The sequence below is a fragment of the Myzus persicae genome, unplaced genomic scaffold (genome assembly GCF_001856785.1).
Source record: "Myzus persicae strain clone G006 unplaced genomic scaffold, MPER_G0061.0, whole genome shotgun sequence".
Lineage (NCBI taxonomy): Eukaryota > Metazoa > Arthropoda > Insecta > Hemiptera > Aphididae > Myzus > Myzus persicae.
This window is the reverse complement of record NW_019101201.1, coordinates 226-11505: the sequence shown is the minus strand read 5'-3', so window position 1 is coordinate 11505 and position 11280 is coordinate 226. Positions and strand designations below refer to the sequence as shown.

The following is an 11280-nucleotide window of genomic DNA, read 5'->3' as shown; positions in this document are numbered from 1 at the left end:
AATACTACATGCATATTTCTTTTAATGTATACATGTATGAATTGAATTATTCTCGTCATTTGATGAACACTAATCTGAAATATTTTTTAGATGACCAATCGAAGAAGAAATTAAAACTGGTACTGATGATAGCTGTAGGTTTTCTTTTTGTAAGATTTTGCTTAAATTATTGACTGCGCCTAAAGCCTCTTCAAGGACAACAATGTAATTAAAAAACTTGACAAGGTGATTTCTAGCAGAATACCTCCTGCTAGTGATGCAGGTCTGCTCCATCAGTGTGTATATGCTCACATGCCAAAATAATTGATCTATAACACTTTTTGACTGCATGAATTGATCGATGATTACTGAACCAAAGTGTATCAATAGTTTCCTGTATTTTCAATTTGTTTTAATCTATAGCTTCTTGAGTATCATGAAATATTTTTTCACGTATATTGGATTTCTGAAATAATTTATAAATATCTTTAACTATTTGGAGAGTTCGTTTAATTCAAACATATTTATTTCGAGCAGAAATTAATGCTGATAAATGAGCTCTAAAATAAATATATGGTATTTTTCTATGTGCTATTTCAGATAGTCTTTTTTGTACACCAGTTAAACTACCAGAAAAATTTGCAGCACCATCAAAACCAAGACTTATTAATTTTGAATAATCGAGTTCTCTTTTTTTTAATTCTCGATCAATAGTTTCTGTTATAGTTTCCGCATTTGTGCCAGATAATTCTACAATGCACAAAAATAATTCTCTAATTTTACCACAATCTGTTACAAAACGAATAATTATTGTCATTTCACAAAAATATTTGTCGACTCGTCAGCCATTATTGAAAAATATTTATTTTTTAATTGATTTGAGTCATGAGTTTTGAGAATAGTGGAAATACAATTTAATATTTCAATAGCTGTATTTTTACTCATGTAATTCGACCTATCACTTTGTTTTTCCACCCACTCAAGTAAAGATTGATTTTGTTTTAGCACTACTTTATTTAATAATGGTTCATATTTAGTAATAAGGAGAATATCTTCTTTGGCCAAAAATAAACACTATGCACAAAACTGGAGAAATTAATTCTATTTTGTATTTTGTCTGAGTTATTTGTTGAATCATTTGTGTATGAATTGATTCATGTAAAAAAAATTAGTTCATAGCTAAAGCCAAAATATGCAAAAATATGGCTTTGTATTGACTCTGAAGCTACGTTCAACGTCACATGATGTAGCTAGTTGGCAAATATTTAAATAAAGAAATTTGCCCTGGTGTTAGGTAACAACTGAAATTATCCTCGTCCGATTCACCATTTAATATTTTATTTATTGATTATAGAGTTTTAAATCCTTTAGTTTTTTGTAAAATCAAGGATAATTTGTTCTTAACTTTATCTGCGACTCTTCCGTTACGCTCAAGAAATCGATCCCTATAGTTTATTATAATCTGAAGACTTACATGAAGTGTTACTTTCTTGTTTTGTAGTTTAATTATGACTTGGAATAAAAAGCAAAAATTACTTTTAATATATGCTAAATCATTTTTTAAATTTTTATTACCAAACAATTCTTTAGCTTTTTTTATCGAATCTGATTCGTCATCTAATTCTGAGATCACAGATTTAATGGAATTGAAATCATCTATATAATACGTTACTGCATTCACCCATGTTCTCCATCGTGTCAACACTAGTTTTGGAGGTAAAGGTAAATTTGGAAACATTTCACATAATTTAAGTGTTCGGCTTGGAGCTTTTAAAAATATTTTTTTTTACATGGGCTATCATTTTATCAACTGTAGTGTATTCGGCTCTTATAATCTCGCAAACTATGAATTCCGTGGGCTAAACATGTTAAATGCATCAGATTCGGAAATAGTACAGTTAAAGAGTCAGCTGCCTTCACCATATATGGTGCAGCGTCGGTTACAAACAAAAGAACATTTTCATACTTGACTCCGGATGGCCATAATAATTGCATGGCATTGAATAATGAATAATTTACCAACAGTTTGAAAATTACATTTAAAAAGTTCCTCACTTATTCATAGCCATGGCTCCGAATAACATTCGTCGTGAAGAAGTCCGATTAACATTGCATACAAAACGACCGTCAATATCTGTTGTCTCATCTAGTGAGACCCAGATCGGTCCGTCTTAATAAATAATTATGATAATATTTTTAGATTTATAGCTTCCTTGGTCATCTTAGATTGTGTGATAAAAGTTTTGAATTAAACTAAATTTTGCGATTAATCGATGAAAAACTGTACATGTGCCTGTTATCATTTACTTGATAATAAAACTGTATAATTTGTTATAGATATATTAAATTTATTTGTGATTTGATTTTGATAATTTTTTTTTTATTAAAAAGTGTATATTAAGTGTTTTATGATTAGCATACTTCATTTGAGCTTAGATATTTGAATCAAATTTAATCAAAGGCTCTAGGTAAGTTAATGTATTGGGGCAAAGTGGGGACGTCCCTCTTCATCATCAGGCTTTAATCAGGTTGCTATTGGTAAGTTTTTTGCTTTGCTAACTGAAGTAGTGGATAAATATAAATTAACAGCTTCACAAATCTTCAATGTCGATGAGACTGGGATAACATGTGTTCCAAAAAAAGTAAAGTAATTGCATGCCGTGGTCGTCGCCAAGTAGGAGCAATAACATCTGCTGAAAGGGGTCAGACAGTAACAGCTGAAATTTGCATTTGTGCTGATGGGTCATATATGCCTCAAATGCTTATTTTTACTCGCGTTAGAAGCAAACCAGAGCTTATAGATGGTGGCCCACCTGGGGCATGGGCTGAAGTTCATCCAAGACGGATTTGTTCCTTAAATGTTTTGATAAATTAATAATTTTTTCCAGAGCATCTAAGACCCATAGGGTCTTACTTTTGCTTGATGGCCATTCTATACATACTAAGTCATTAGAACTTATAGATAAAGCTAGAGATGCTGGTGTTATATTGTTTTGCTTCCCACCTCATTGCACGCACAAACTTCAACCATTGGATGTAACTTTTATGAAACCCCTAAGCTTGTATTACAGTGATGAAGTTAAGAGATGGCTTAGGGAGCACGCTAAAGACCACAGAGTTGTCACTCAGTTTCAAATAGCATCGCTTTTTGGTGAAGCATATTTAAAAGCATCATGTATGACAACAGCTATCAGTGGCTTTAGGGCAACAGGCATTTGGCCAGTAGATGCCAACATATTTCAGGAACGTGACTTCCTTGCTAGTGCTGCTACTGACATTGATTTAAATGTTTCAGTGACAGCAAATCAATCAAATATTTCAAATAGTGTGTCCCCAGTTGAACCAAATGTTTTAATTCCAAGTATACAAACAATAAGTCTGCCCACAGTTCATCCAGAAATTATAAATCCAAGTGTAGAAACAAATGGTAACTCTACTCTTTCTTTAACACAACATGATTCACCAGGATGTTCTCATTGGCCAGCAGGTGCTGAAAAACCAGTTAGAAAAGAATTGTTTGCTTTATCTCCTGAAGAAATTCTACCTATTCCAAAAAGTAATAAAACCACTGCACGTATATCGAAGAGAAGAGGAAAAACAGCGATACTCACTGAATCACCATACAAAAATGAGCTTCTAGCTGCCAACATATGTTCAACACCCAAACCAGTGAAACGTTCTTTGTCAATGGGCCCCAAAAAGAAAACTAAAACATCCAAGAAAAATCTTAATAAAAAAACTAAAAATGATGAAAAGTGTCTGTATTGCAGTGAGTTATACTCAACTTCAGTTGATGGATGGATCCAGTGTCTGTTGTGTAAAAAATGGGCTCACTGTCTTTGTGCTGGGATCGAAGAAACACATTATGAATCAATATTTAACTGTGAACTTTGTTCCTAAAAATATTTTAAGTTTATGTAAAAAAATAAAAAGTTACAATATATGTTTTTATTTTTTATGTTAAGTTACACATTCAAGTTAACTAGGTATTGTTTTTTTTTATAAATAAATTGTTTTGTTTGTCAAATTAATTAAAATATATGGTATTTAAATGATTTTTTTTTATGTCCCCATAAACTGTACTTTTTTTACATTCTTTTAAACTTTGAAGAAAAAAACCCAAATTTTCATAATAAATTCTTAATCAATAACAACAACTTAAGGATTGTGTGAAACAAATTTGAAAGGAAAAAATTGATTTTTAAGAGAATTACAGGCCTTCAGACCTTAACTTCCCCACTTTGCCCCATGTTCCCCTATTTATAAGTTTACCCTTTCAAAAAAAAATATAATTTTTTTGAACGTCGAATTTTATAATGTTTTTGTTGTTCATTAAGCAGACTCTTTTCACTCTAGAAGTTCTAGTTTCTAATATTCTATAACTCGATGATTCAAACTATTTTATAAGATTACAATATATTAAAAAATTTATTATTTTTATTCAATCAGAAACAAAATGAAGTGAATAAGTCAGCCATCGGTTTTAAACTTTTTTGAGAAGAAAAAGTCTGAAAGTGGAACCACCCAAATTAATCAACCCTTATCTATGGGTTATCCAACTGATCCTGAAGCTTCAAGTTCTTCTGAAAAAATTTCTCCCGTTGAAGGAGAACATGAGCTATTATTTGAAAATGATATAGCAATCTATTTAGGAAATCCACCGACAGATACGAAAAGAGTTTTTCAAACCCCGTGGATGCCACCTTTTTCATAAAAATTTCCTGTGATTGATAAACGACGTATTTCTTTCCAACGCCACTGGATTTAAAAATATTCTTGGCTCGCATTTTCAGATGTTGCCAAAGGTGCTCTTTGTAAAGTGTGTGTTTTATTTGGTCGTAATCATGGTGGTCGTGGTGGACAAAAACTACGGTCTTTGGTGGTTATCCCATTTATAAATTGGAAAAAAGCTAAGCAAATATTTCACAGTCATAGTAAGGCAAACTATAATATGTTTTCAGTTGAAAATGCTCAATTGTTTATGACAGGAAAAACTACTGATATTATAACATCTATAAACTCAGAAAATAGGAGAAAATTGATCTCCGTTGTTGAAACCGTAATCTTATGTGGTCGTCAACAAAAAGCTTTAAGGGGTAAAAATGAAACTAGCAGAATAAATTTAACAGAACCCCTCTATAATGATGGACTTTCGGGATTTGCGATTTCGTGCAAGATCGGACGGTATTTTTCTAAAGGAACATATTTTATCCCAAATATCCAACAGTTGATCAATGTTCACGTCACCAACAATACAAAACTAAATTATTGATCTATGTGACAATTTTATTCAAGAAAATGTTGTCAATAGAATAAAAAATTCTGGGTTTTTTTACCATTCTTGCTGATGAAACGCAAGATATTTCAAGGTACGTACATTAACTTTATGCATTCGGTACGTAGACGATTCTTCTGTAGATGGATATATATAGATGTATGATACATAGAAGGGGGGGGGGTTCTATTTTATATAGTAGAAAATGTTTCCAACGTAGTTCAGAAACTTTCGCTGAACTCTTTCAAGCTTGATTGTACAGTGAAAACTATCTAAAGCGGACCCTGAATAAAACGGAAAACTATCCAATACGGAATTTTTCTATGGTCCCGACACGTTCCTATAGTTTTATATAGACGCTCAACCTCAATAAAACGGAACCTACATAACGCGGAAACGCAACGATTTTATAAGTCCCATGCAAGTAAAAACCTTGCATAAACCAGAAAAATGACACGCGCGTGTCAAATCTAAACCAAAGACAAGGTATAAAATATAGATATGTCGATATGCATATGTACAATGTACATCGTTAAATAGTGATAGATAAAGAAGATAAAATTGTTCTATAGGTACATATTCGTACAATATATGTAGGTACATTGTATATACAATACATTATTGCATTATTATTATGTATTATCGCATCTTAAACGATACGAAATTTCTTGTTTGTAACTGTGACACAGTCTTACCCCAACAGTCGTACGAATACTTTTAATTTAAATATTAAAATGCCAAAATATAAGTCTCTTTCATTAACTGAAAAATATCAACTGATCGATATGAGTACAAAAGGACATTCAGTAAAACAATTACAAAATATTTTTAATTGTGGAAAAACTCAGGTTTACGACACTCTAAAAAATCAAAATTAAATTAAAGAAGAATGGTTAAAAGGTAATTTCATATTTTTATTTATTTTAACAATGTTTATATAATGTATTAATGTACACATGTAATATGTATGAGTGTGTACGTAATTTATAAACGTAAATATTAATTATTTTATATTTTTGTAGGAAACGGTAAAATGATAAGAGCAATGAAGCATAATGATAATGAAATTATTAACAACGAAATTTGGCATTGGTTTGTTGCTGCACGAGCTAAAAATATTCCTGTTTTGGGATCAATAATACAAGAAAAGGCCCGTGAAATTACAGTTCGACATGGTAATCATTTATTTAAAGCTTCCAACGGTTGGTTATCTAGTTTTAAAAATAGATAATATCGCGTAATAAATCAAGTTTGTGGTGAGTCGAATGATGTAAATATTGATAGTGGAAATGAGTGGAAATCGAAAATACTATCTGAAAACGTTAAATATTATGATGCATGTATTTATCCGCGTGTTTCTAAATTTTTGCATATTGTTATCAAATCCATCGAGTTTCATTTCAGTCCATGCGTAAAATAACAGATTGCTGATAAGTCAATCGGCTTGATTACCTCCGCTCCAGCAGCTACCGATCTGATGAATTTAGGAACACACGGATTTACAATGTGATGAGACTGGACTTTTTTTTCGTGCGATTCCATATAAAACATTAAAACTTAAAGGGGAGCAATGCAAAGGTGGATAGTTATCTAAAGAGAGATTAACGGTGTTACTATGTGGTAATATGGTTGGAGATATGTAGAAGCCTCTAGTGATAGGAAAATCAGTTTAACCAAGATTTTTCAAAATTACCCGTCATTTAGTGTGCTAATAAAAAAGCTTGGATGACTTGGATCGATAATGGAAAATTGGCTTATTCAGTTTAATAATCATTTGATAAGAGAAAATAGAAAAATAATTTTATCCTTGGATAATGCGTCTTGCCATCCAAAACTTATTTTATCAAATTTAAAACTTGGCTCCCACCAAATACAACATCTTTAACTCATCCTATGGACCAAGGTATAATTTATTGCTTTAAAATATATTACCGTCGTTTTCTCATGCAATCTTTGATTGCAAATATTGATCAAATGAATAGTATTTCGGAAATTTCAAAAAAAAATAACAGTTCTCGATGCAATACAGTGGTTAGATGGCGCTGTAAAATTATTGAAGCTAGAAATGATTAAAGCATGTTTCACTAAAGCTGGTTTTACCTATGATGATACAAATGGAACACATGAAATAGAAAAATGGACTAACACATCAAAGAAAACATAGGTGAAATGAACTAAACCGTCGTTGAAAATAATGTTGATGACTTTTTGACGATTGATACAAATTTGGTAACGGAGAGCCAAGAAATACATTCACAAAATGATTGTGAAAGTAATTCATCTATCGACGAAGAAGAGGCAAAGCATGAAAAAGTCACATTGATAAATACATACAAAGGAGCATTAATTGAAATAAAAAATCTACATCAGTTTGCTATTGATCAACAGGATGATAATCTCCTTCAAATGGTTTCATCGATCAAACAACACACAGGAGACAAAACAGCAGCAACCGTGACAAAACAAAAAACTCTTCATCATTTTTGGAAATTCTAAATATTTATATGTACGTCATATTTAATTTCCTTAGTAATTTAGTATGTAATATATAATAAAAAACCTATATTTTAGTTTAAATTTATTGAATTATAAAACCTATATTTTAGTTTAATTTTAATGAATTATATTATTGAAAACAATAATTTGAAAAATATATTTTGGTATTTATTTGAATTGAATAATCCGGAATTTTTCCGTTCTATTGAATAAAGTGGAAAACTGCTTAAAGCGGAATGTTTTGTTGGTCCCATGTGATTCCGCTTTAGACAGTTTTCACTGTATTATAATCCGTTTGAGGATCCCAGATGACGGAGCTATATTTTAAGATAGGCCTAAAAAGCGAGAGATAAAGAGCTTTCAAAGGGGAGACTAATTTGAATTCGGCAGATACCCGCTTGACAAAACCGAAGATTTTGAGAGCTTTGCAGCAGACCTGTTCAATATGCAAGTTAGGACAACGCTTAGGATCAAAGATAAAACCTAAATCGTTAACAGATTTGTCAAGTGGAACCAAAGAAGAACCATTTACAGTGTAATTAAATCTAATAGGAGAACTTAACTTGTAAAGGTCATTGAAGGACATTTTGACCATGAAAAGATTTGCTTACTTTTTATAAATATATTTATTAAAAAATGTGTATGCCATATTCTTACGACTGATTGAACGTTTTGTGTTGTCATGTGTTTTTAAATTTGTAAAAAGTGTAAAGTCAAATAAAACTGTTGAGTTTCTTACAAGTCACTTCAAGGGAAAATTAATTGATGTACAACCTGTAGTGAATTGTGGTCACGATAATACTGCAACTTAGCCGGTAGTCAATGCCAATGTACTTATTAAATACTTGTAATTATTACAATTATGAATAGTCAATGTTTAAAATCAATAAATTAAAACAAATTTTAATACAAATATTTAAGTTTATTAAATTATAATATTCATTTCTCTACCTATTCATTAGTAGATATAAAAATAAAAGTAAACAATTAGCTATTAATTTCAATAATAAAACCTAATAATTAAGGGGCTTCCACACTACCGCTTTTTAGAGTAAAATAGACCTATACGCGTTCCAACGTACTTACTTGAGTTTTACTCCGATAATAATTTTGAAAACATATTTCAATTTATTATGAAGTCTATTTTGAATCCTTCGAATCAGAATAATAATTAAAAAAATTTACAACTATTTATGTCCATTTAAATTTTTAAGAATACAAGATTTTTTTTCTAAATTTCAAATAAGGTTTTTTCTTTTTAAGAATAATAAATTAAAAATGTGGCTCGAAGGATTCAAAGTTGATCAAACAACAAAACAAAGTTTGTTTTCAAAATTATTATCGGTGTAAAACTCAAGTTGATATGTTGGAATTCGTTTAGGTCTATGATGTACAATATTTCGCCGTGAAATAAATTCGTTGCAAGGTAAACTGTGACATGTGCATGCGAGTGCGAGTGCGCAACGCTTATCTAGCTCGCCGTCAGTCGCGTACGAACTACCGGAAATCTAAATGTAGTATAACCCGAATATTACCGATAATGATCGTCGATCGAAGATAATTATTGCCGCCGTCGCTGACTATAATATTATGTGTGTACATATTATGGCGCATGCCCATTCATGCTCAAATATAATGATTACGTTATAATATTAGGCGATATTGTCAACCGTCACGTCGATTATTATCAGATCTTAATTCATTAGTGCACATATAATAGTAGCATATAGTTTTGTTCTTATATAGTGGCAACTGGCAGTTGTATTTAGTTAGACATTTTCTAATTTAAAAAAAAAAATGGGAAAATTTAAAAAAAAGTGTTTGTCAAAACAAAAAAAAATGAAAGGCAATGCAATTAATTTCAAAAAAAAAATTGAGGAGTTATCAAACGACGGCATAGTTGATTTGTAAGTTAATTGATAATGAATTATTTATTTTAAGTTCTGAGTGAAGCAAGTTATTATGCATATCATTGTATACGAAAAACGATTATGAACGGAGACGATTTGTCAGTCTATGATATTTATATCTAAAACCCTTTGATACCAAATCGTTATTTCGTGTGTGAATTTTTAATTTAGACGCTAGTAAAAATTTTTGAATTTTACGTTTTTAAACGTTTGATTTTTTTATAATTATTATAGGTAAAACTTATCGATTACCTTGTATTAAATTTTCATTTTTAGCTATATGACTACAAAACAATTTATTAATTTTGAACTACAAGTAACTTTTGTCAATATTTGAACTTCAAACGTTTATAAAAAAGAATTGTTAGTCACTATTTTTGATTTTTTTTAATTTTAAAGTTTTGTCTGCCAATTTTTTTTATAAACCTAAGAAAAATTTAAAAATTTCAACTGTCTATAAATAGCTAAAAAATTGTCAAAATCTTCATCGTCATTTTTGCGAGGTTTTTCAACATTTTTTTTTCTATAAATATCTCTAAAATTTTATTTATTAGTTAAAAATTCTTGAAAATTTAATAGAATGCTCCTAATATATTGTTTCAAAGGCACATGAAAAATAGTAATAATCCGTAGTCACAAATTTTTTTTTAAGCATTTACAGTTCAAATTTTGACAAAATTACATATTAAAACCAAGAATAACGATTGTAGTTATTTTGTTGTAATTTAAAATTTTGACGGAACCTGGTATTTCTCTAGCAATGCATTTCAATCAACGTCGTCAATATCTACGAATACCGACATCCACGGAAAATGTAACTACTCGTTAACCGATGATGATATTTCACTAGCTACCCCTCTCGATACTGCTGGGTACCAAAATGTATGCACTTCAGATTCAACGGCGAAGAATAATACAGAAAAAATTGATATATGCGGTAGAAGAATTGTAAATATATTTAATTTATTCGAGGAAATTAAAAATATCGACAACCATGAACCATTTGACTGTAGTTTTAAAAATATGATTGTCATCGGTGAGAAACGAATTGGTTTCAAATCGATATTCACGTTAAAGTGCAGTATGTGTCAAATTAAAAAGACCGTGGGTACTGAAAACAATGTATTTATGCCCATTAATACATCAGCAGTCATTGGAGTCCTGAACATTGGATGTGGTTATAGTCAGCTTCAAGAGTTTATGAGTGCAATGGAAGTTCCAACTATTCATATAAAGACATACCAAGCTGAGCATGATCGTATATGTAAAGGGTACGAAGAAAGCGCCTTAGAAACGATGAAAGAAGCAGCAAAAGTTGAAGCTGAACTAGCCATTGCAGAAGGAGAAGTTGATGTTGATGGAACACCTTTAGTAGCAGTAGTAGCTGATGGAAGCTGGTGCAAGAGGTCGTATAGGACTATGTACAATTCACCTTCTGGTATGGTGAGTAATAATTTTTACTTTACTTAATAATATAACTATAGAATAAGTATAGAGATTAATCTTATGGTAAAATTAGAGCAGTATTCTATTTTTATTCATAGTTTATAACACCTTATACTAGTGTATAGTATCTACTGTATTATATTAGTATAAAGTAGAACAGATAATATACAATTT

The 11280-nt window shown here is 30.6% G+C and overlaps 1 pseudogene; it reads right to left on the bottom strand.

Moving 5' to 3' along the window:
* Positions 1–493: 493 nt before the first annotated feature.
* Positions 494–10694, bottom strand: LOC111028179 (annotated as a pseudogene).
* Positions 10695–11280: the final 586 nt, after the last annotated feature.